The 27,446-nt window shown below is 42.2% G+C and overlaps 1 protein-coding gene and 1 non-coding gene across 5 annotated transcripts in view; one reads left to right on the forward strand and one right to left on the reverse strand.

Moving 5' to 3' along the window:
* The window catches only part of LOC124777424 (ras-like GTP-binding protein RhoL), a 325,071-nt gene that overhangs the window by 182,744 nt on the left and 114,881 nt on the right, over window positions 1-27,446 (forward strand). The window lies entirely within an intron of this gene.
* Window positions 20,896-20,968, reverse strand: Trnar-ucu. Its single transcript has one exon. It is a non-coding gene; the product is annotated as a tRNA-Arg (tRNA).

Here is a 27,446-nt window from a genome sequence, read left to right on the forward strand (position 1 = left end):
TCGTTGTTGCAGAAGCAACGAAAAAGCGTGCCAAATTTAAAAGAACGCAGAATCCCCAAGATTGGCAAAGTTTTACAGAAGTTCGAAATATGGCGCGTGCTTCCATGCGAGATGCTTTTTATAATATCCATAACGAAACTCTGTCTCGGAAACTGGCAGAAAACCCAAAGAGACTTTGGTCATATATAAAGCACGCAAGTGGCAAGACGCAATCAATACCTTCACTGTGCGATAACAACGGTTAAGTCACTGATGACAGAGCCACCAAAGCAGAGTTATTAAACACGGCTTTCCGAAACTCCTTCACTAAAGAAGACAAAGTAAATATTCCTGAATTCTAATCAAGAAAAACTGCGAAGATGAGAAACATAGAAGTAGATATCCTCGGTGTAGCAAAGCAGCTTAAATCATTTAACACAGGCTAGGCTTCCGGTCCAGTCAGGTTCCTTTCAGAGTATGCAGATGCAATAGCTCCATATTTAGCAATTATATACAACCGCTCGCTCACAGAAAGTTCCGTACCTAAAGACTGGAAAGTTGCTCAAGTCACACCAATATCCAAAGAGGGAAATAGGAGTAATCCGCTGAATTACCGGCCCATATCACTAACGTCGATTTGCGGTAGGGTGTTGGAACATATACTGTATTCGAACATTATGAAGTACCTCGAAGAAAACGAATTATTGACACATAGTCACCACGGATTCAGAAAATATCGTTCTTGCGGAACACAATTAGCTCTTTATACTCATGAAGTAATGAGTGCCATCGACAGGGGATGTCAAATTGACTCCATATTTTTAGATTTTCAGAAGGCTTTCTACACCGGTCCTCACAAGAGTCTTCCAACCACACTGTGTGCCTATGGAATATCGTCTCAGTTGTGCGACTGGATTCGTGATTTCCTATCAGAAAGGTTGTAGTTCGTAGTAATCGACGGAAAGTCATCGAGTAAAACAGAAGTAATATGCGGCGTTCCCCAAGGAAGTCTCATAGGCCCTCTATTGTTCCTGATCTATATTAACGACGTAGGAGACAATCTGAGTAGCCCTCTTAGGTTATTGCAGATGATGCTGCCATTTACGTCTTGTAAAGTCGTCAAATGACCAAAATGAATTGCAAAACGATTTAGACATGATTTCTGTGTGGTGAAGTTATTCACATGAGTACTAAAAGAAATCTGATAAATTTCGATTACGCGACAAGTCACACAAATCTGAAGGCTGTAAATTCAACTAAGTACTTAGGGATTACAATTACAAATACCCTAAATTGGAAGGATCACATAGATAATGTTGTGGGTAGAGCGAACCAAAGACTGCGATTCATTGGCAGAACACTTAGAAGGTGCAACAGATCTACTAAAGAAACTGCTTACACTACACTTGTCCGCCCTATTCTGGAGTATTACTATGCGGTGTGGGATCCGTATCAGGTGGGACTGACGGATGATATTGAAAAAGTTCAAAGAAGGGCGGCTCGTTTTGTACTATCGCGAAAAATTATCTGTGAATACTCAAAGAACTGTGGCTGACACCCGAACAACAGGGACTTACATGCATTGAGAATAAAAAATAGCGCGCTGTGACTGGCTAGCTACTAGCCGAAATCTGGATTTGCATAATAAAATCTAAAAAGCACGACTGATTGCTGCACTCTATAATTCATAAGTCACATACAGTCGCTGAGTACATCCACCTTCCGAATTGAAGGTAACCTGATGTCTTTCGGTGGGGATATCGAACGACAATTCACGCAGCACATGTCAATGAAGAAACATTTCTCCTCATGTGAGGTGTGGAAATGTGGGAAGCAGTATGGGCTATGCAGGTGTTACATGTTCCGAATTCACTGCGGCGATGAGCTGACGCCAGTAATTATGTGGAAAGTGAACTCTGTGAACACTTTTTTCTTTTTCTTTTTAGTAAGCAAATCAGGCGTAATGAACAGTCGTTCGAAACTGACACTATGGTTGACAGTTTCATAACTAGGAAACGATATACCGGTTGGTTATAATTAAAGTGCAGCTAGTCACATAGGTCCAGAGTGGGTGTTAATTGATATATGGCAGCGCAACTTGATAGATGTTCTAATGCGTTAATGCACAACCGATTTATGCTGGGAAAAGTTAGTTCGTACTTTGGCCGCCAGGTGAAAATCGGGTGCTGCTATGGAAAATGCAAGAAAGACGTGTAGAAACGTTTCCATATCTAATGTATTAGGAACGGGACCTGGGGAGAAAAGGTCAAACAAATAAGAAAGGCATAATGTTGATGCTATTATTAACCGCCGCTTTCACAGTTTGTTCAGTATGAGTACCAGAGATGTCGATGACATGTTGCATCCGTAAAACGAGGTGATCAAAAGTTGCTCGCAGCAGTTACGTTGGAATCTGAGCCACCGTGTTCCTGTATACTGGCTTTCAGATCAAGTAGAGACCCAACGTGTGCCGGGTAAACGCGTCCTTTTAGACATCCTCAGAGCTAGTCGTGCAGTCGTCTCTGTAGACCAGTCAAGCCCTCTGGGTGTATCCTCTTCAATGAAGAACGGACCGAGAATTAAGGTGATTGTGAATCCACAGCAATCAGTCACATTCGGCCAGTGCAGTGGCGCTTCCTTTAATGGTACCCTAAATTCAGCAGATCTGTGCATTCGCTGCACCCCGTAGTGTAAAATGTGGCTTGCCGCTCCATAGAATATTGTCCGGCCACATGTCATCAACTTCTATCCGAGTCAGAAACTAAAGAGGAGGATTCAGTTGTTGCATCGTCTAGATCTTTTATGGGAATCAGTGTAAAATAGATCCGAAAACTCCACGTACTTGACCATGGGATGAAAAATTCTCGAGACAGTACACGAACACTAGCAATACCCGGGCCATGTTCAAATGGCTCTGAGCACTATGGGACTTACCATCTGAGGTCATCAGTCCCTAGAACTTAGAACTACTTAAACCTAACTAACCTAAGGACATCACACACATCCATGCCCGAGGCACGATTCGAACCGGCGACCGTAGCGGTCGCGCGGTTCCAGGCTGAAGCGCCTAGAACCGCTCGGCCACTCCGGCCCCGGGCCTTGTGCTGCTTGGTCATTGACAGCAAGAGCAACCTCTTGAGTAACTTCCACTTACAACCTCTTGAGTAACTTCCACTTACACGTACCATACCAAGCTCACACGCGTTTTCGAATTTCATTATCATGTTCTTTGAATCATTGAATGATATCGCGCTTCTCCTCAGACCTTTCAGTCGGCGATACTCTTTCAATGCAGCACTGGCTCGACAAATGAAAGTTGGTTGTCATACCATCATACACACAGTGTACAGCTCCAGATTTGCACCTGCGGTCACAATTTGGAACAAATTTGTTTTCTAGCGTAAATCGGTTCCACATTAACGCATTAGCATCAGCACTCCTTATCACGTATTTCGTACAATGTACTGTGTCAAACGAAAACATCGGTTTGTTTCTCGCTGAAACTATTTGTTGATCAAAATTCCAATATCGTCTTACCATACAGTTTTTGCTCTCAACGGTTCTCTCTGTTACCGTGAAAGTTGTTAGTTAAAGTCTTAACACACATCCTACCGTCCTGTACATTCTTCCCTTCTCTATTTTCTACACATTAATTTCATCACCGATTCTGCGGTGAAACTCCTTGCTCGCTATCAGAGCACTTGATTTGTAGGATACTTGCGTAACACCTCATCCCTAGCGCTTCAGTGCTATTCTTTACCCGTCTCTCTCCCGCTTTCCCCGAATCCAAGATCCAGACACATACAATGCTGTACTCCAGGATCAAATTTTCAACTTAGGGCCTATTTTTGATATTAGAAGACCTCTTTCGACGAAGAATACTCTTTTTATTTGTGCCAGTCTGCTTCTTGTATCTCCATGCTTCGTCCGTCGCGCGTTACTTTGCTTCAAAGGTGGTAAAAATTCACTTCCTCTAGTACGTAGACACCAATTTTGACGCTAATCTCGTTTCTTCTGCTCGTAAACGTTGTCACTTTGTTGTGGTTTGCTCTCTAACCATCCCTGTATAAAAAAAAGAAAAAACAGAAAACTACATTTTTCTTCTCCCACGTTCTTACAGCTCGACTTTCAGGCGCTGCTTGCTTGCTGGCTGTTGTTTATTGATACTTCTTTATCGTGTTTCTGCCTCCAGTATCAATTCCGGTTGAACTGACTACAGCGAGTATTACAATTAGGCCTATTATTATTATTATTATTATTATTATGTCTTTTAATCACCGTTGTTTCGCGGCGAAGGTTACGTGTTGTAACGAACTGCTGCGGCACAGGTTTCTCTGGCTCGCACGCTGTAGCACAACGGACAGCGATTAAGCCTGTAATTGCGTAGTAAGCTCCTGCATAATAGGTGGTACGTAGCCCTGATCTGTATGGGCCTGCCTGATGTGTATGTAGCTGTCTAGCTGTATCGCGCTACTGGATTCCAGGCATCGCTGCTTCACAGGTGAACTAACAGGTTTGTGATCTATTGCAACTCCGCAGTTCGCGTTAAGCATTGGCTTTCTGTTTAGCAATCGTCGCAGTAAACGTAATATAGTTCCAGGAAAGCTCTCTCTCTGTGAGATTCCTGGTGAACAAGTTATGCCGGCACGTTGACGCTGATGCTCAATCCAACAATAAACGACTTTCAACGTCTAAATGTCTCCGTGCTGGGGCAGTTTTTGTAAGTCTGCAGACATATAATCAGCAGGCGAAATGTTAATCACTCGCTTAAAAAAAAGACACTGGTCGCTTTGCAGAGCTGTGGACGGCCTAGAACTGGTAATAGCTGGTCATGTTGTGGTGTAGCGCCTTACATCGCGCCTACGGAAGTCGGACAGCAGGGAGGAGACAGTTCCATACTTGAGTAAATGAATACTGTTATGTCCATTAACTGAGCGTGAGAACTGTGGTTGTACATACGAGAGTGAATAATACTATCCGGGGACTTTTGTAACGTGCCAGTTAACTGGACTAGAGAAACAAGAAAAGTGTTACGGTAGTTCCGTTATTTAAAGGAGGAGTTATTTTGTTAACTGTGAATTTCCTAATTTGTTCATTTAATAAAGTTTTCGTAAAAGCAATTAGGTTGTGATTGGCGAAAAGCGAAAGCTGCGGCATTGCGCGGTTTAAAACTAATATCAGATTGGCTATGATGTAGATTAGCCAATCGGAGGACAGTACGTTCGCGCATATCTAGTGGAGTATGACAATTGCTTACTTACTTCAGAGACGATTCATAGCTCATCTATCATCATGTTCGGATGCGTGAATTAAGCTCTCTGAGTAGATGTGAAATTTTTCCAATATTATGTTTTAAATTTAACTGTGAACTGCTGCAAAGCGAACGCGTACGAGTGAGAAAGACGTACACGCGAAATTCCGATTTTTATGTGTAAATTGTGGATTTGAATAGCAAAATCAACGTGGCGTACTGTGCAAATCGCGACCTGAAACTGAACGTTCAAAGAGATCGATTTCGATAATATTAGAGGGAGCATTCGGTCACAGATAATCGGATTGGTAATCCTTTTGGTAACGGTTTCGGCTGAGTACCGTAAGCTACCTATGATGAGTGACTGTGACTGACTACATGTATGTGCCGAAACTGTAACTTAAGATTAGCACGGACTTGTCGGTATTTACGGTATTTATGTATCAAACAAGTCACAATATGTTGAAGTTTCACCCGCAAACTATCATTTAATTTCAGGTAACCTGATACTGAAAAACATTTGTTGCGCCCGTTGGACTCAAGTACTGCTATAGGTTATAGCATAGCTTTTCTAGTACAGAAACGTTTTAACACGCAAGGCGTGTGAACCGGACTGCAGAAGAAGAAATACGACCAGTAAACCGCAATGTGACGTAATTCACGGCAGCGAAGGTGTGTGTGTGTGTGTGTGTGTGTGTGTGTGTGTGTGTGTACCAGTCGTCTGTAGGAATGAGTGCAGTAATACAGGTTCACTGGGATATACGGCAGAATGGCGTATGAACATCCCAAATACCATACTGTGAATGAAGCTGCCCGTTATGCATTGTAACGGCGTAAAAAAATGGTGATCGGCAGGGGCTGGAGACGAATGTCATGCATTGTAAATGAAAATCGGTTTAAAACTCTTTAGGAACCGCTGGTGTCAGTGAACGCAGGCCGGTCTCAACCAATTTCGGAGCGAGAACTGCGAACGGAACTGCATGAAATGGACATTTCGACTCGCGTAATTAATGTTCGTCATGGTATATCATATTATGGTAGTAGCATCCTTGTGCTAAGACCTCTTTTGACTTCTGAAATACACCTCATCTCGATTCCCTTTCTGTTCATTTACTGTTTAAAAAATACATTCATTCTGAGGACTGCAAATTCAAACGAAGTAAATTTTTAAAATGATAAATAAAAAAAACTGAAATTAAGTGACAAGGCTAAAAAGTTTGTAAATTTGTGAATATCCTCACTAAAATCTAAAACACTTCGGGATTTCTTTGAAAAAGCCCACACGTCCCTCTGAACCTTATCATCGTCTACAGGTCGAAAGGCCATGTGGCAGTGGTTTCCTCTTCCTTGTTGGTTCTCTCCTCGTGTGTATCACCTGTTATCACAGTGCTGTGCTACTTGTACCGGAAGTGTACTATTATCTTCGAAGTTCAATTACCTTTAACGGTTCTGAAGAGCTTCCAAGTCATAAAGATGGCCAAACATTCTAACGACTGTATTTTTTGTCATTTCACGCCTGGTTGGTGTGCTACCTAGATGTTATTTTTCCAATAGGCAGCGTAGGTAAGTTGTCTTTCTTACTCAGTAATCTTATTAGCTCTTATTGTATTTCAGATTCAATCATATCATATCTGTTGATTTTTTGAGCATTTTGTTGTTCAGATTTTAAACGCCTATAGTCCTATCACAATCGACGTTTATTGAGCTTAATTATCTGTTGGGCTACACGGCTTTGGCACACGTATGGCCGGCCGCGGTGGTCTAGCGGTTCTGGCGCTGCAGTCCGGAACCGCGGGACTGCTACGGTCGCAGGTTCGAATCCTGCCTCGGGCATGGGTGTGTGTGATGTCCTTGGGTTAGTTAGGTTTAAGTAGTTCTAAGTTCTAGGGGACTTATGACCTAAGATGTTGAATCCCATAGTGCTCAGAGCCATTTGAACCATTTGAACCACACGTATGGCGGTAGAGGGAAAAGTTTTTATCCTTTCTTCATCTTTTCATTGAATTTAAAAGGTTCTGCAAAAACAGATATCTGTAGATAGGGAGTGAGTGGAATTTGATTTCAGTCGTCCATATTTAATAGCTGAAAACGAAGGCGCAGACTTCACCAGATTTAGATGAAATTTCGTTCGCGATAAATCGTCTGAAACAGAAAGTAATAATGGAACGTTAGTCCAGAATATCAATTTGAACGAAACATAATATAACGTGACTTCTTACAATGCCGTAAAATACTCTTCCGAAGTTCAAATTGATGCCGGCCGGGGTGGCCGAGCGGTTCTAGGCGCTACAGTCTGGAACTGCGCGACCGCTACGGTCGCAGATTCGAATCCTGCCTCGGGCATGCGTGTGTGTGATGTCCTTAGGTTAGTTAGGTTTAAGTAGTTCTAAGTTCTAGGGGACTGATGACTTCAGAAGTTAAGTCCCATAGCGCTCAGAGCCATTTGAACCATTTTTTCAAATTGATACTTGAATTATGTTATTGGCCAACATATATTAATATGCAATAAATTTTAACTTTACTAACGCCATCTCTTCACCAGTCCGGAAACTTTTCACTTGCTCCTCCCTAGTACTTTGATTGATATTTGGACCAAATAAGCTAATTGGATGTAGGTTTAATTTGGCAGAGATTTGGTGCTCTTCTCATCGCTTTTGTAGAACGAATCGACCTGGTGTGTGGGAGGTCAGTTTGGCATGACGGGAACATGTGTCAAAAGACTATAAGACCATAAGAGCGGCAGTGAATACATGACGACACCCCAGGTACACAATGTAAGACGACGGAAGCTCATAAAAATATTGCTTATTCTTCCAAGTGACACTTGGTTCAAAACACATTCTGAACGCGAATAATGAGTGCCAGTAAAGCTGAATACAGATCTGTGGCGTTTACTTCGCTGTTGTGAGTGTGCACGTACGATAATGCAATATAATACGAATGCGTGGTGTCTTTTCTTTTGGATATGTCGAGAAGAACAGACACCACGCTTTCATATAACAGATACACCTAGCTGGGCAATGGATCCACATTCCTCATGGCGGATGCGCAGATGCGTCCGATCTGCTGTTGGAATCTCAGAGTTGCATACATGGAGTCAATGGACAGGGACTGCAGACAGGTAGCGCTAGGTGGAAATGTGGATCGGCCGTCAGGCGTGCCGAGATAGTCCGGGCAGTTGCGATAATGCTGTGTTCCGGATGGTGCAGTGGTTAATGCACCTGCCTAGTAAGGAGGAGATCGCAGGTTCGAATCCCGCTGCAGTACACGTCTTCACTTGTCGCAGCAGATTCCGCGTAATGTTCCGCTACAGCTGACAGCATTGATCCCCTTCAATTTACAGATAATGTAATCGTCAGGCTGATGTACATTGTATGTCAGGAGGAAATATTCTGAAACAACTGCACAGCGTTACAGGTTGAGGAGAAGGTCAACGTTCTATTGCAGGTAGTCTACAGCGCTATTTGATGAACTTGAAATACGAGTAAACCACGGGTCATAATGGAAGAAAAATGGCTCTGAGCACTATGGGACTAACCTTCTGAGGTCATCAGTCCCCTCGAACTTCGAACTACTTAAACCTAACTAACCTAAGGACATCACACACATCCATGCCCGAGGCAGGATTCGAACCTGCGACCGTAGCGGTCGCGCGGTTCCAGACTGTAGCGCCTAGAACCGCTCGACCACTTCGGCCGGCAATGGAAGAAAGTTTTGCTTAAAGAAAATACAGCCCTTGTTTCATACACAAGACTATCAGAGACAAGTAGCAGTGCCAAAGCTTTGCGCTCCAAGGGTATTCCATCAATTGGCGAAGGAACAAAAAGGAACTGCTAGATTCACTGGATCCCTTGTGACAATACGATGAAGTACAGCACCCTACTCTTCTCCGGTAACTTATCATAGCGGTACTAGGTTTCCAATATTTTGGGACCGAGAGCAGCCTTCAAATCCTCTGGAGGTAGCCGAACTATCGCTCCCCTACCACCCCCCGACAAGAGCGTATTCGCCTTTTTTTTTTTAGCTCCGATAGGAGTATTTTCCCTTCTTTTCTGTGCCACAACAGGGCATGTCACACATATAAACAGAACTTTATGGGTCGATAAAATTGATAGTTTACTTATGTGAAATTGAAATAACGCAAAACTAATTTTTTTACGTCTCAGACCGGATTTTAAGTGCACAGAAATTTTGCATGTGCTTCAGTACTATAACATGGGGGTCACAGAACCCTTATGATGCTACCGGAGACACTTTACACCGTAAATCTCCGTGCTGCATCACTGTATAAACTACGTTATCGCCTCACACCGGATTTTACGTGCGTATTTTACGCGTACAGATATGGTAACTTTCAACCTCTGCGTCTCATTAACAATGAAGATATGAAGAAAATTTTCAAAGCTGTTCGACATCGCGATCTTAGGAATATATCAGGAAAATTTCAGCCATTTGGTGTGCATAGCTGTCTTGAAATCCGCGGCTCGGTTCTGGTACGAAAAAATGGTAAAAAAGACGCTTTCTTTGGAGTTTTCTAAGGAACTGTGCAAGAACTAATGATCCCTCCATAAGCCCCTAAAGGCCCATCGTGGACCACATCAAATGCAAAAAGAACGAACCGTTATTCATCATTTGTCTAAGCAGGGGGAATTGTTTAATATTCATACTTCGGCCCTGTGCTGGTGGGTAGATAGTACTTCTGTTGGGTATACAAATGATAGCTATCCAAGGACTATCCAACACAGTGGACTTTATCTTTATATCATCAATAGAACCCGATGTATGAGCCCCGAAAAAATCCCGTTTTTACATGTGGTGTTTGGGAACGTATTAGTAGCGCATGATGTCGTATGCACAGCTGCAGGTTCCAGGGGCAGTAAAAATTTTAATTTTTATATTTCGCATGGTTACTGATTGAATTTAAAAATTTTAAATGCGGTTATAATGTACTCATTAAGATGTAGGAAAACCGGGGTAAGTTCACGACGTTAACAGTTAGCCATGAATTTATCTTTGGAGAAATACTTTTTTTCTTTCTAAGTATTAATAGAGCAACCGTAAGTTGTACAGTATCTAATTACATAATTTTTTATTTAAGCAGAATCACAATTATTTTGCCGTTTTTACAAAGTAGTGGAGAAGTGTCATCTTGCCTCAGTACTGAAACAAGACGACATGGACAACAGGGCAAGATAACAACTCAGATACTAATTGAATGAACTTTTATTCTCAAAATGTGAAAGACAAGTACATCACTTAATTAAAGCTTGCTAATAATGTATTAGTGAATAGTCTGCAGTGAAAGAATTATAGTGTTGAAAATTAATATCTTAAAATCAAAGTTTTTATAAACAAAAATCTCACACAACTATTCCCCCTTCAATGTCTGAGTCCTCATGCCACCTTGTGTGGTATTTTCCGCACTCTATGTAGCTTTCTGATGGAGGAGCAGTGTAGAGCTTATTACATGCAAGTCACTGCATTATACTATCTTTGGAAGCCTGAGCTGACACCACGAATGTCGAACCATCACACAGCATATCTTTTTTGCTACGGATACCATACTTCGCTTCCTTGGCACCAAGATCTTTCCTTTCATTCCCACCCTTTTTTCTTTGTTGCTTTAGACGTGCTTGTTCCATCTTATGTGATTCATTATAAGCCAACGTTAGCTTGATTAGTGAACTTGTGAAGACACTTGCACTTTGCGTACAGTGATGGTTCCGTTTTGTCACATTTGATCTTTCTGTAGGCATCCGTTACCGTGCAAAAACGAGAAAAGGAGGCAGGCAATAGCGTTAGTGCAACAAATGGCACTAACGTTTCTCTCTCTCTCTCTCTCTCTCTCTCTTTCTCTCTCCTCTGCTGATACAGTTCTACAAACATTCTTAGTTCCTGTGGGTGAAATGACGTTTGGTAGCTTATTAGGTACAGTGAACTATAGAGATTAATGTGCATTGAAATGGCCAATGCAGGAAACTTATATAATTCCCGCACTTCTTTCAAAATTGAGATGGTAAGGAGGGAAACCATAATTGTGTGCGAAATGCTCTCCGCCAGACATCGTGAGGTGATTCGCGGTGTGTAGACGTGAATTTCTAGCTTCCGTTATTTGCAACTGAACTTTTCTCGCAATGGGACGGATGCAAAGGGTGCAGCCATCAAAGTATTTGATTACTTCCGTTGTGTATTAAAGTCACTCAAATCCAATGAAAACCACAATGTAAACAAACTGAAATTATGCTGCCTCATAACTACTTGTAGTGTATATATAAATTTCAAAATAGATACAGCTACTGAATGTAAATGTAGATAAAGATAACTGTGGAAGTTCATTAAGTAAACGGTCAGTATGAAAGTTCATGATAGTTGTAAACAAAGCGACACCGTCGATACCATTTCGATACATGAAGAGTATAATCCATGGATACACAAACTGTACTAATGCTGATACAACCACCGGTGAGTTTCTAACACCCTGGATTGTAATGACGACCTCGTGTGCTAAATTATCTCCTCCTCCGCGTCTTCTGTCTGTCGACGCCAAGATAATTCCCCAAACGAGGAACTTGTTACACCATGTGTGACGTACCGCTATTGCGGCAATACTAGCTCATCATTGCGGCCACATCTTCCCAGTAGCTCACTCGACCACTCACACTCCTTCACACCCATGTCTATCGCAGTCGCTGTACAGGATGTCTGGCAATTTCTGTAACAATTCCTCTGCCGTGTAACCCATGGGTCCCAGCTGTTCCGGGTGAAATGAGTGTGAAGCAAATTTTTCATGGCGAATTGAACGGTGTTAGAATTGCTTACACTCTGTTGGAAATAAAGTATGTTATCTCTAGAATGTCATCTGGGAATGCGATGCTTTGTTGAATCAGATTTTAAAAGTTTTTTTTTTAAATCTGAAAACATTTTTAGTACGGTATCTTGCGCCGTCCTATAACATGACAAAGGGTTACTAACTCTGGCAATTGAAAAATTTTAGGGAAAGAAACATTTTATAATATTATGCATCTGCTTAAAACAAAAATGCCTCTTTTTAAATTTTGTAGCGAGGAGAAAGTTTCTGTTAACCATCCTATTGATAAAAAACGCCATTTTCTGCGTTTTATCAGTATAATGATTTTTTAATCACAGATGTTTTTCTTATTGCCAGTCTATTACAAAAGATAACACTGGTCAGTAGTCCTCTCCGCGATGCATCCAACTCATTTTTTATTTGTGGGCAGCCATACCTTTTTCACGTATCGGAAGCTTATGTGCCTCCGTTAGTAGTAAAATTTTCTTAACGCTAACTGATTCATACAGTAATGGTGATTTATGAGGCAGGGAAATAACTTTACTTTATGAAATGTATAAAGCAGGGTTAAAGGAATTTAAATCATACATTAATAATTACACACCAAATTCTTAATATTCGGATTTTATGAAAACCTAATGGAAATGTTTTTAAAGTTCCTACCACCTATTTAAAAGCAGGAAGGCCAAGTAGTGGGCAGTTGGGACCAGACTGACTATAAAGCACTCCGTCTTCAGGCCACGAGTGGCCTACCGGGACCATCCGACCGCCGTGTCATCCTCAGTGGAGGATGTGGATAGTAGGAGCGTGGGGTCAGCACACCGCTCTCCCGGTCGTTATGAAGGTATTCTTGACCGAAGGCGCTACTATTCGGTCGAGTAACTCCTCAATTGGCATCACGAGGCTGAGTGCACTCCGAAAAATGGCAACGGCGCTTAACTTCGGTGATCTCACGGGAACCGGTGTATCCACCGCGGCAAGGCCGATGCCTAGACTGACTATGGCGGCCTAAAAAAAAGTTTTCCTTGTCGATGAACTGGGACAGGGAGATGAAGCTTTATCCGTCTTGACGAAGCTGCACGAATATACAATCAGATATTGATAAGACAACGAAGAGGTGCAAAGACAGTAAACTTGCTTTAAACGTCCAGAAATATAAAATTGAGCACTTCAGAAAATAAAAACAAAATAGTACTGATCTGGGTGGCTAAAACATTCGCTCGAATTGTCCAGCATATTCTTCAAACCAATGATGAACAATTTGCGGCCTGGTGACATGGTGCATCGTTGTTTGGGAACATGAAGTCCATGAATGACTGTAAATGGTCTCCAAGTAGCTGAACATAACCATTTCCAGTCAATGATCCATTCATTTGGACCAGAGGACCCAATCCATTCCCTGTAAACACAGCCCACACCATTACGGACTACCACCAGAACGCATAGTGCCTTATTGACAACTTGCGTGTATGGCTTCGCGGGGTTTGCACCACACTCTAACCCAACTATCAGCTCTTACCAGCTGAAATGGAGACTCATCTGACCAGGCGACGGTTTTCCAGTCGTCTAGGGTTCAACAGATACGATTTCGAGCCCAGGTGAGGCCCTGCAGGCGACGTCGTGCTGATAGCAAAGGCACCCGCGTCTGTCATCTGCTGCCATAGCCCGTTAGCGCCAAATCCCGCCGCACTGTCCAAACGGATACGTTCTTCATACGTCCCACATTTATGTCTGCGTCTATCTCACGCAGTGTTGCTTGTGTGTTAGCACTGACAACTCTGCGCAAACGCTGCTGCTCTAGTTGGTTAAGTGAAGGCCGTTGACCACTGTGTAATCTGTAGTAAGAGGTAACGTCTGAAATTTGGTATTCTGAGCACACTCTAGACTTCTAGATCTCGGAATATTGAATTCTCTAACGATTTCCGAAATTTAATGTCCCCTGCGTGTAGCTTCGACTGCCATTCTGCGCTCAAAGCCTGTTAATTCCCGTCGAGCGGCCACAATCACATCGGAAACCTTTTCACACGAATCTCCTGAGTACAAGTGTGTAGCTACAGCAATAGCGAAGACAGTAGTCTAATAACAGCGTGCACGCTGGCGTTTAAGCAGTCATCATTGTCGTGCTTAATACTAATACGAACGGAAAGGAGCCATAATAAATGGCACAATGAGAGGCATCTTTTACCATACCCTTCACAGTGATTTGCAGTTTGTAAAACTGTTTTCCTGCATCAGTGACGTAGGTTCTAGCACTAGAGATCAAAGGAAAGATAGCATCCATTAGATCCGCCAGTCGCTGCAAGCAGTAGACACATGGGACGTACAAAGACGCGCACGAAAGCACTTAGTACAAAACGCAAGATATTTTAAACGCATTTTGGGCTTATTAAACTGAATACAGGTACATGTGCATTTTGTATTTCCAATAAAAAGGCTATATTTGAACTCTAAAAAGAGGAAACGTTTTCTCACTAAAATTACGAAAATGCATTTGTAAGTTCATCTGTTTTCGTACCAAGTTATTGTTCTTTCCGTAAGGATTGCTTATCTTGTCTGTGATGAGGATAGTGTTTTTATATTACCATAATACGAAACTTACCGTATTCTACTTCAACTCTTTTGAAAACACTACTGAAACAAATTAATTTTGTAGCGCCTTTCGTAGTGTAGATTCTGAAGCTGACTTTGTTCCTCCACATTCCAGGCAGAATATACGCAATGTGAAATTCGTAATGTCTTTCGTCTGGAAGGTCTACCTAAAACGTTTTCATCTCCATAAGAAGTACAGAGCATCCTTTTCGAGAGAAGGCTGGAATTTTAAAACACCTTGTATTTCAGGTATGCATTCACCTTCATATGTCCTGAAATAATTTTATCCAGTAATTTGTCAGGCAGTACTCGGAAGTTCACTTGCTCCATGGAGCTGTTCCTGGATGATGCTGTTGTGTACGGAGAAATTGCAACCCCAGGTAATTTTAACTTAATGGAGGAGGATCTGCAGACGAATGACGCTTGGTAATCGCTCAGTTGTAATATGTTGCGCACAAATAGGCGGCAGGACGTGTGATGGTTTAATTACACGATTGCTGAAACCATGAGATGCCAGACTGGCAAGGGGACCACGCATACCCGTCATTAACGATTTCGTCCAAATTTATGGTATCTGCAAGTTTTGACCGGCATTGAAAGTGACAAAAGAGAGAGTGTCCGATGGCCAAGCATTTAGAAAAAATATCATTTTTGGCGTGGATCTGGGAGACATGAGCCTCATATTTATGTTAACGTGGTTTTCAGGCAGCGGTTCGCCCAGCGGGAAAAGTACAGAACCGCAATCCGACGGACGTAGGACTGTCTCTCGATGCGGAAATTTTTATTTTTAATTTTTACATTCCTTACACTGCAAATAAACCGAAATAATGCCCATTGTATTGTATTTGTTAACATTTTTGTAAAAGACGTGAAAAAGGAAGGCAAGTAAAATTTGGGTTTACAAATAACTTTCGAAGAAGGAATTTTAATTCACGCGTAAGGACTTCGTTACATTTGGTTTGCCGCCAAACTGTCCATTGAGAGAGAGAACCTATTTTGAATGCAAACCAATTTTGTTACTCTATTGAAACTTTAAGACAACCATGTAGGTGTAAAAAAAATCTACTTTTATAAAGTGTGCAAGATGCTCTTGTTTTTATGATGAATATCATAGCATCACGCGAAAATCAAGTGGTAAATAATAAAAGTATCTAATTTAATTTACGAAATTCTCGTCTGCACTCTATGGTCCCTTCCTAGAAATTTATTTGTAATTCCAAATTTTGCTTTCCTTTTCATTGCTTTTATGAAAATATTAATAATCACAATACATTGAACATTGTTTAGATTTTTTTGCATGTAAGTAACGTAAAAATTGAAATAAAAATGTTTCCGCGTAGGAACTCGACGGAACGACGGTCGAATAAGCGTTCTGCACTCTTTCCACTGCTCTAACCGCTGCCGGGAAACCACGTAAACATGTCTCTCATGCTTCGCCCGCCCCGCGCCAAATTTGCGATTATTCTAAACGCTGTACCATCAGATGCTCCTACTTTAGGTCATTTACATTTCTGGCCAAGCCCGACATAATTATATCATAAATTTGACAAAATCGGTGATGACGAGTAGGCGTGGTCCCCTCGTAAGATTCGCCGAAGAAGCCTCACGTACAAAACCCTTTTTCAATCGATATTTCAGTATTGCTGATCAATCAAGGACACTTGCCAGGTATAGTTGATAAAAGGAAAAAGAGAAATCGAAATATGAGCAGTGCGTTCCATCACAGGTTTGTTTGATAACCTCGAAAGCGTCATGAAGATGCTCACCCAACTACAGCGGCAGACGGTACATAGACGCGTTGTGCATCACGATGTGGTTTTGTTGTTAAAATTTCGAGCATGTACGTTCCTGAAAGAGTGAACGAATATATTTATTACTGCTACGTATACCTGGCGAAAAGACTGTGAAGGTGAAATTAATGAGATTACGTCTCATAGGAAGGCTTACCAACAACCCGGCCTCTCGTGTACCATACACGACTGGAACAAGGAAGTGGGGAGTGTTACAGGAATTACCCACAGCGACACATCCTAAGGTGGCTTACGTAGTATAGCTGTAGATGCAGACGCGCACTTTAACATGATATCCGAACCACAGGATATCCTGTTACTTCCACATTCATGAAGCATTGCCAGAAATGACAGTCACGTTAAAATCTGGAAAGATATCTTTGTCGAACGGGAGATCGACACTGAAACGAAGCGGTTGTCTGATACCCTTGATCCACCAATTCATATGTTATCTTTTCCGCGAGCTAGTCATGTACTTAGTATGCCGTACTACACACAAGGCAACAGAGAACATTTGTGATTATGCATTTATTTCCTCAACGTATACATGGCAGTCTCGCAGAACTTTTAATAGCATACGTTGCCTCTAAAATATCCGCAGTATATTCAGGAGGTCTCTAGCCTGTGTTCGTATCAGCGTCTAGCAATCAATTCAAATGGGACTTAACATCAGTCCCCTAGACTTACAACTACTTAAACCTAACTAACCTAAGGACATCACACACATCCATGCCCGAGGCGGGATTCGAACCTGCGACCGTCGCAGCAGCGCGGTTCCGGACTGAAGCGCCCAGAACCACTCGGCCACAACGACCAGCTAGCAATCAGTGACAGCCCACTATATACGTAACTATTCTGTTGACATACCCCGAGCGACATAGCACAGTGCACAGGGTACACAGTTTAGCGTCCAAATGAAAGTTTGGCCACACTGATGTTAGGTTTTCCGTGGTCTTCCTGCACGTTCTTTGGTGAATTCTGGAATGATCCATGAAACACCCTACTGCCGCTTCCTTCCCCCACACTTACTCAACAGAACTCGTGCTCCATTTGACGTCTCTAACCTCTCTTCCTCCTTATTTTCCTTCCTTAATTTCGGAATAGGATTTTATAAAACTACTGGCAGAATAGGATCGATTGTATAACATTGCTGACTGGAGATCAAATTTGACATTAGATCAGAAAGTGAGCTATGTTCAGAACTCAGATTTGATCTTAGGTAGCACATAACACGATTGGCAACACGGCTAAAATAGAGTCAATGTGGCCAAGGTAAAGGCATGGAGTGCTGTTTACTTTAATTCTCCCGTACGGCCGATACCTTATGGACACCTCGGAAAGCTGTTGCTATGTCTGCTTTAAACAGATCACCAACTACTATGTGAAAGGTTCCTGTGGCATAAAATCTTAAGATTAACAGCAAAACATACATTGCAGTCAGTGGTTCGAATCTTTTGATTGGTTTCGTTTGATAGTCTCTGAGTCCTACTTCCAACCGCTCTAAATACTTTTCTCCAAACGAAACTTCAGTTTAATCGACTTGTTATTTAACTCCACGAGTGGGTTCACCCTTTCACGGAACGTGCCGGGAGGTCATTGTATCTCGTCGTCATCGTCCTCTGTGGACACGTCTAAATGCTCTGATATTTGTAAACGAAAGGAAAAATGTAATTCACATCGCACGGTGTTACTACACACAGAATTTTGCCCAACAGTGATCCAGAACGCTCGGAAAATCGAGCGTGTGGTATGGTATTGTGTGGTTTCAGTGGTATGGAATGGCACGGTAATATTGTTATAATTATCTTTACGACCAATAATGTAGAAAAAGTAGTAACAAATGGAAAAAATTCAGTAATTGACATGGGTTCGAACATGTGATCTTTTGAACAACACAACCTCTGAGCCAAAACAAAGTTAGTGTATTTCAAAATACTTCATTATGTTCTATTTATCTACGCACATAGAACTGTCATAGTAATTTAAGGACATGTTCGGATGTTAAAAATTTAATACGAATTGCGTAGTTATTGCTACTATGAGAACATATATAAGTGATGCTGAATCGTTATTGGCTGCTGTCAACATTCCCATACTTAACTGTTCACTGAAAATTCCTTTCTTGCTCTGCTGCTAAGCGTCTATAACATGCCTTTGAACTAATCACATAAATTACGGGTCATCTTCCAAGAGTTGTTATGAGATTGATCATTAAGTCACACTTGGGGCAATCTTCTCAGCCTAACCTTCCAGATAGAACAACAGTATTTTGAGCATCAGCAGCGTTTGAATGGCACAGTCACATATTTATTTGTCATTGTTTGTGTTAATAACAACTTCCTTTATTATTCCAGTTGCTGATAAAAACATAAGCGATGAATCGTAGTGCCACTACATTATAAACTGCCGATTAGAGCTGAACTTGACTTTGATCCATGAATTCCCGCCAGTCAAATCTGATCCGACTTCACGGCGGTGTGACTCATATGCCATGTTAAGCTCGGTCTAAGGTCATTTCCTGTCTTAACCTAAGCTTAAATGCTTTATACAGTCGGCCCTAAGAGTGCTCAGCTGGCGCAGGAGCATCCCGATTATGCTTCTGTTCGCACCCTGTAGGCAGGCAGTACAGATGCTGCTGTTGTTTGGAGGTACAATATACAGTGATTTGGTATAAAAGCTTCCTTGCCTTAGGCGCAGTGCCAGTTGCGCATCTGGCGTTTTGCGTTCACCAGTCAGCAGAACCTGAATCAGGACAGCATGTGGTAGGCGGGACATTCCATGTTTACCGTTAACGCTCCCCGTTTTCCTCTTTGAACTGGACTGGTATGCACATGGAGATGTTTAGAGGCCAGTTACTGGCCTTTTTATCCACCATTGTGGACCCGCGATTTGGCTTAGGTACGTCCGCTATAGTTCCTATGCTCAAAATGCCGAGTTATGGCAGGCTATAATCTTCCATCAAAATCAGTTTCCAAGCAAATTTTGCGAAGACTACTGGTGATTATGGACGATGTTTCACTGGATCTCTTTAAGAACGATATCTGGAGATTTCTGTTACTTTGGAAGGACCGTGATACTAAACATACCAATTTTAAATACAAGTAACATCAGCCATACAATGGTATATTAATTTAATGAACTGTCGTTGCTCAAATCCTAAATTTAAGTATGTAAAACTCTGCTTGCAGCATGTATACGGCAACAAATCATGTCATGAATTAAAGGAAATTCGTAAGTTAAAACAGAAAAACCATTTGTGTCATGAATTAATTCTAACATGTATGAAACAAGAAAGAAAGGTTTATATTAAAAGTTCCGTTACAACTAGGTCATTTCTAGACCAAACTTAAGCTCTGTTTAGGATAAGCGTCGTCAGAATTTGCCTTAATACAGTAGGGAATACCTACACCTGCCTAGCTGGGCGTCCAAAATGCAAGTCCAGTGTCTTAACTACTACATTGGGTGATAATTTTATTCACAAACCATGACATAGTTTGATGACACAAATAGTGCCAGCGTAGGTATAAAGGCTCAGTCTGATTTTACTCCATTTATAACGCAAAATGTGCGATAGATATATCTCAGATCATCGCACAAGTATAAACATAGGAAGTTTGAACGTACGATTATTATAGAAAAGCAAAACTTAAGAGATACTAGAGACTCTGGTTGCAAACTTACAGCTTTTGTAGGTCTTCGTTATTATATTTCTTTCAGCGCAGAAATAAGATTTTACTAAAAGTGTTCCAAGGAATGCGAGTGAATTCATAGACTCCTGTAGTATTTCTTGTTCTTAACGTCTAGACCACCCGCTAGTATTATCTTGACCCTCTCGTTTTAAAGACCTTCATTCTTACCTCTGATAGAGAAAATGTCCCGTCTTTTAGGTTCTTGCTCACGCTAGATCTGTTACTTTTGTCCTATCAGTCGGAACATATCCCTATTCTCAACTGTGTATCTATATACGTGTCTGTATATCTGTATCTGTCTATATTTGTTACAAATATTCCGTGAATTCTTTAAACCATTTCGCTTCTGGTTCCTAAACGAAACATAGAGGTTAAGAATTCCATCCTAACAGTATTCCAGGCGCTTCAGAGCCGTGGAGGGTATGTTTAACGACCTGTTATTTCTGTCTTATCAGATGGATTAATGCTAAAACGGTTGTGTAGCCGTTATTACCGCGCTTAGGTCAGACTACAGATGGTTTGATTTTGCAACAAGTAGTGCAACGTCACAAGAGCGTTGGTGGCAAGCTTGTAACAGATCTGGACGGATGCCATACTTTCGCACTGGACAGCCATTGCCATCTACCTGACTGCTTTGATGTACATCTTAACTGGGGCTTACAAAACAGCCGACATAATTCACCATATACTTTCCAGTGATATAGGTGTTACAGCTCAGTTGCGCCTAGTTTTACGTTGGGTTAATTCCATACATGCACCAAAGTGTTAAGTTATGAGTTAAAAACATTTCATCCCTTGTGGGGATCGAACCCACGACCTTTGGATTAGAAGTCCAACGCGCTATCCTCTGCGCCAAAGGGACGATGTTTGCTAGAGTGCGTCACGTCCAGAGTTGTCATTGCGGTTCCCGTAGTCTGAGCACTCGTCACAACTGATTATCACCAGGCCTACGAGAAAGACACGCCGCGGCGCGTACGTCACGAGGGTAGGCCTGAGCTAGCTCGCTCGCTCAACTCAGCCGACGAAATGAGTTCCTAATTGTGTTAACTCGTAACTGGGTATTTACATATTAACGAGAATTGCATATTCTACTGAAATCTGCTTTTACGGAGTCTTACTGATTACTAGTACTACAAATAATACGCAACTGTGCAGTAGCTGTAATTTAAGATCTATCTCTGCATTAATGATATAACATCTCGTTTATAGCATTTAGTCTCTACTGCTTAACAGTCCTCATTTTATAAAGATGTGGTGCCTCATCCAACCGATAAAATTTTATTATACCCAGTACAGCCGTAACAAATTATTACTAGGCGCAGGGACTTTCGATCGTTGTAGGATTAATAAACAACAAGACTCCATAACAGCGGATTCACAGTAGAAGTGCAATTCTCGTTTGTACGTAAACACGCAATTACGAGTTAACGGGTGCAGAAGCGTAATTTATCTGCAGAGGTGAACAAGCAAGCGAGTAAATCAGCCCTACCTTCGTGACGTACGTGTCGCGGACTGTCTTTTTCGCGGGCCTCGTCATTATTAGACTTAATAGCGATGACTGGTACGGGTGAAGGGGACAAGAGGAAAGAGGAGGCGACAAATCAAAAGTGACTTGCGTGCAAAGATGCCCCGCAAGAGGGAGTAATTTACCTCTGGTTAAGATGGAACAAAACCTCCGTGGCGATCATAAAGAATTAAATTGCAGGGACTGTGGGCATAAGAGATGTTAAGATTAGGCAGATAGAGCGCATAAGAGACTCAAATTTTAGCAGAAATGGCTAACCAACTGCCAGTAATTCCAAGTATCACCTGCTCAAACAAAAAAGGGTAATGGAATGTAGTCAAATTAAATTAGTCAATGCTGAGGAAAACAGATTAGGAAATAAGACACCAAATAGAGTAAATAAATTTTGCTCTTTGGGCAGCAAATTAACTGACGATGCCAGAAGTAAAAAGGCCATAAAATGTAATAGCAAGAAAATTATTTCTGAAAATGAGGAACCTGTTGAAACTTAGTGCAAATTCAAGTGTTAGGAAGTCGTTTCTGGGGGGTATGTATACATAAGTGAAATGAGGAGTTCAGGAGCTCTCGAAATCTGATGCTGCAGAAGATTGTTGAAGACTAGAAGGAAGATCCAATAATTAATGAGAAAGGACTGAATCGAATTGTGTCACAACTTGACTAACAGAAGGGATTGGTCGATGGGATTCTACTGGCGCATCAAAAAGTCAACGTGGTAATGGAAAGAAATGTGCGGGCTACAAATTGTGGAGGGAGGGAAAGGCTTGACCACAATAAGGAGATCTAAATGAATGTAGGCTGCAGTAGTTACGAGATAGGAAGAGACTTATACAGGACAGATTAGCGGACACAGTTACATCTCAACAGTCTTCGGACAACAGTACGTTCAATTCATCCTTGCATGAGCTCTGAAGTAGCACATTGTCTTGTGGACTTAAGCATTTCGATTTTGCTTGTTAGGTAAATACTGTGTCACGTCGGGCATAAAGGTCTTACGTTAGGTAACATGTCACAACTCAATATATTGTGCCAGTAATTAGTTGTTCGATGTGGACGATGAATTATGAATCTCCTTGATATATTTCGATAGAGGAATTCTAAGTTGACTCTCACTTCCATTTCTAATCTTACTGAATAAGGTAAATTAATTGCACAGCTTACAACAATAGTGATGCACACGGGGAAGCGACTATCAAACCACGCTTGTGTCCCAGTTTTTTGGGTGTGTCTGATGCTGCGTCGTATGAACTCCATGATGTTTCCTTCAATAAGGCCATGTCACTCTAGAACCCCACTTGGTACTCCATCTTCAGAGACATAAGTATCGACGAGATGTTAAAATCTAATCCTCCATCTTTTAAATTACTGCATTAAAGAATATGTAGATGTTACAGGATTCTGATAAATTTAAGTGTCATTTTGATGCAAAATTACAAGGAGACTTGTGAGGTAATGTAAAGAGCAGACGCATTTCCCAAACGAGTCGAGACGTCTTGTTGAATTACTTGACTCAGTTAAGATGGAATGTAACTTGTCCTTACGGCGGGAAATCGCCACATTTATGAGTGACGGGATCCATTAAATTTTATTTCTTCGAAAATAAAACTGGAAAAACTTCTGGATAACGCCCATTAATATTTAGATTTGACGTGGGATAGGTCCACATCCTTAATGCAATTGTTACACGCGTACAGCTGTCAAACATTCATTTTTTATTTATTGCGTTTGTAATTTGTGGTATTACTTACCTTCAGGCAACTAGAAGCATATCACATGTCCGTAAATACAGCAGTTCGTATAAAATACCAAAATCTGTGTGTGAGTGGTACTCACAGATTTTGAATCCACATGTGCTCTCAGGCAGAGATACGGCGCAATGGTCTGCAACTTCCTTGAAGGTGTTATCAAAGATCAGTAAACTTGTGAGCGTTGCAGTGACGCAGTGTTCTCGCTACTGTCAGACTTCAAACAGGCCAAATTGCTCGTGCCCACTAGTTTGGTGTTTGCGAGACAACTGCGATTCTACTAAAGGGTGTCCACACTGTCGAGTCACATTAATGTGACCTTTGCCTGTGTTCGACATCAACGTACAATAACCACTCACAGGTGGCACCACTAGCAGCGAAGGGTATATAAAGCTTGTCGGAGGGACGCAGAAAACGCTGCAGTCGTCGTCGTAATGCAGAAACTGGACGATTTATCTCGCGTTCAAAAGGGCATGTTCATTGGCTTTCAGCCCAAGCGTGGAAGCTTTTCCGAAACCGCTAAGTTTGTAAACTACTCGTGTACCGTGCTGCCGTGACTAAAGGATACCTTGCACGCCAAAATGGCACTACCCAAAATAGGTGCCCAGGCAACTGTGGCACACCACGGGCCATAGATGACAGGGGTGGACGAAGGCTGCGGAGATGTGTACGGATGTACAGTCTTGCAACTGTTGAGGAACTAACACTAATGAGCTAAGGGGCCACTAACAGCGTCTGCTCAACGACCGTTCGGCGAACGTTGCTGCTTGTGGACCGATAGATCTGTACCTACAGATTGGAAAATTGCGCAGGTCGCACCAGTGTTTAAGAAGGGTAGTAGGAGTAATCCATCGAACTACAGACCTGTATCATTGACGTCGGTTTGCAGTAGGGTTTTGGAGCATATCCTGTATTCAAACATTGTGAATCACCTCGAAGGGAACGATCTATTGAAACGTAATCTGCATGGTTTCAGAAAACATCGTTCTTGTGCAACGCAGCTAGCTCTTTATTCGCACGAAGTAATGGCCGCTATCGACAGGGGATCTCAAGTTGATTTCGTATTTCTAGATTTCCGGAAAGCTTTTGACACCGTTCCTCACAAGCGACTTCTAATCAAGCTGCGGGCCTATGGGGTATCGTCTCAGTTGCGCGACTGGATTCGTGATTTCCTGTCAGGAAGGTCACAGTTCATAGTAATAGACGGCAAATCATCGAGTAAAACTGAAGTGATATCAGGTGTTCCCCAGGGAAGCGTCCTGGGACCTCTGCTGTTCCTGATCTATATAAATGACCTGGGTGACAATCTGAGCAGTTCTCTTAGGTTGTTCGCAGATGATGCTGTAATTTACCGTCTAGTAAGGTCATCCGAAGACCAGTATCAGTTGCAAAGCGATTTAGAAAAGAATGTTGTATGGTGCGGCAGGTGGCAGTTGACGCTAAATAACGAAAAGTGTGAGGTGATCCACATGAGTTCCAAAAGAAATCCGTTGGAATTCGATTACTCGATAAATACTACAATTCTCAAGGCTGTCAATTCAACTGAGTACCTAGGTGTTAAAAATACGAACAGCTTCAGTTGGAAAGTCCACATAGGCCGGCCAGAGTGGCCGTGCGGTTCTAGGCGCTACAATATGGAACCGAACGACCGCTACGACCGCAGGTTCGAATCCTGCCTCGGGCATGGATGTGTGTGATGTCCTTAGGTTAGTTAAGTTTAATTAGTTCTAAGTTCTAGGCGACTGATGACCTTAGAAGTTAAGTTGCATAGTGCTCAGAGCCATTTGAACCATTTTTGAAAGACCACAAAGACAATATTGTGGGGAAGGCGAGCGAAAGGTTGCGTTTCATTGGCAGGACACTTAGAAGATGCAACAAGTCCACTAAAGAGACAGCTTACACTACACTCGTTCGTCCTCTGTTAGAATATTGCTGCGCAGTGTGAGATCCTTACCAGGTGGGATTGACGGAGGACATCGAAAAGGTGCAAAAAAGGGCAGCTCGTTTTGTATTATCATGTAATAGGGGAGAGAGTGTAGCAGATATGATACGCGAGTTGGGATGGAAGTCATTAAAGCAAAGACGTTTTTCGTCGCGGCGAGATCTATTTACGAAATTTCAGTCAACAACTTTCTCTTCCGAATGCGAAAATATTTTGTTGAGCCCAACCTACATAGGTAGGAATGATCATCAAAATAAAATAAGAGAAATAAGAGCTCGAACAGAAAGGTTTAGGTGTTCGTTTTTCCCGCGCGCTGTTCGGGAGTGGAATGGTAGGGAGATAGTATGATTGTGGTTCGATGGACCCTCTGCCAAGCACTTAAATGTGAATTGCAGAGTAATCATGTAGATGTAGATGGACCTGTGCAGCAGGCGCCTGGTTCGTGCACCCTTGCTGACAGCTGTTTATCGGTGGCTGAGGCTGAAATTTCCGTGCCAATACCACAACTGGACGTAGACTGAGAGGCGACAGGTAGCCTTTTCAGATGAACAGCGTTTTATGCTCCATAAGACAGAAACGAAACACCCTGCAACGATCGTCGAAAGGGTCCAGGCCGGAAGAGGAAGCATTATGGCTTGGGGAAAGTTTTCGTGGCATTCCCTGAGTGACTGCGTTATTCTGGAAGACACAGTGGATTAAAACAAATATATATCTTTTCTTGGAGACCACGTCCACCCCTAAATGCAGTTTGTTTTTCCTCGACACGATGGCCTGTACCAACAGGAAATGCAGGGTGTCACACAGATAACAGTGTACATGCGTGGTTCGAAGAGCACCAAGATGAGTTTCCCGTACTCCCATGGTCACTAAACTCTCCGGATTCAAACCCAATCGAGAATCTGTGAGACCATCTTTGATCGGGCTGCTTACGTCATGGATCCTCAGCGGAGAAACCTAGTTGGGGTTGGGTTGTTTTGGGGGAGGAGACCAGACAGCGAGGTCATCGGATTAGGAAAGGATGGGGTAGGAAGTCGGCCGTGCCCTTTCGAAGGAGCCATCCCGGCATTTGCCTGGAGCGATTTATGGAAATCACGGAAAACCTAAATCAGGATGGCAGGACACGGGATTGAACCGTCGTCCTCCCGAATGCGAGTCCAGTGTGCTGGAAACCTAATGATCTGGCCACGGCTCAGGAGCCGGCATAGGTTCACATCACTGTCGATACCTTCCAGAACCTCACTGACTCTCTTCCTTCACATCTCGCAGCAGTTCACACTGCAAAAGATGCTTTTTTAGGCTTTCGACAGATGCTCATATTAATGTGACTGGACAGCGTAGAACCACCGTGTCTGGAATTGAAACAGCATACATAGTTCAGAGACGAACATATTTTAATAAAATCACAATTGGAAGGAATACTAAACTTACCAGAAGGGATGTGAGACAGACGCGGATCAAAGGGATTGGGGGACGTGCCGTCATGGGGTTATGACCCACACCCCTAAGCAAAAATTTAGAGGAAATGTTTACATCTTTTTATATTTTAATTTCAAAATTTTCCAGCAGACGAGACTGAAGTAGCACAACAACTGAGAATCTCGAAAATGATAAGGAATTCTAAAATACAAGCTACGTTTAACACAGAATACTTCTGAGTTGCTTGAGTGATGGCCTGCCCACGTGGATGGGCTTGCGGTCTGAACGATAAAATACCAGTTTTCCAACCAGGTGGAGGCGCACGTTTACAGGCTGACGGCGCCTGCTGTCAACCACGAATGCGATACGGCTCCTGAGTCCACAGCTAGAACCGTCAGACCACGGGAAGCTGAGTAAAAGGACAGACTTATTCCCCAAACGTAGGCGGAAACGGCTGAAAGAAAAGCAGTCCCCTCGTTTACACGCTCGCAAAAGCCACAGTCTGCAGACAATCGTAATGCTAAGTAATATACAATTGAGACAGCAGACTGTGATTTCATACCCGTAACTACCGAGGATGTCAGAGTTGTTAGTCTGTTTTGCTGTTAACAGTTCTTAAATTAACTGCACAGGACATTTCCTTTGCAAATTTTCGGACGATTGTTTTTTAAATGATACATATAAGGAAATTGTAATTTCTTGGGTGTTAAACTAA

This window comes from Schistocerca piceifrons, chromosome 2 (assembly GCF_021461385.2).
Source record: "Schistocerca piceifrons isolate TAMUIC-IGC-003096 chromosome 2, iqSchPice1.1, whole genome shotgun sequence".
In the NCBI taxonomy this organism is placed as follows: Eukaryota; Metazoa; Arthropoda; class Insecta; order Orthoptera; family Acrididae; genus Schistocerca; species Schistocerca piceifrons.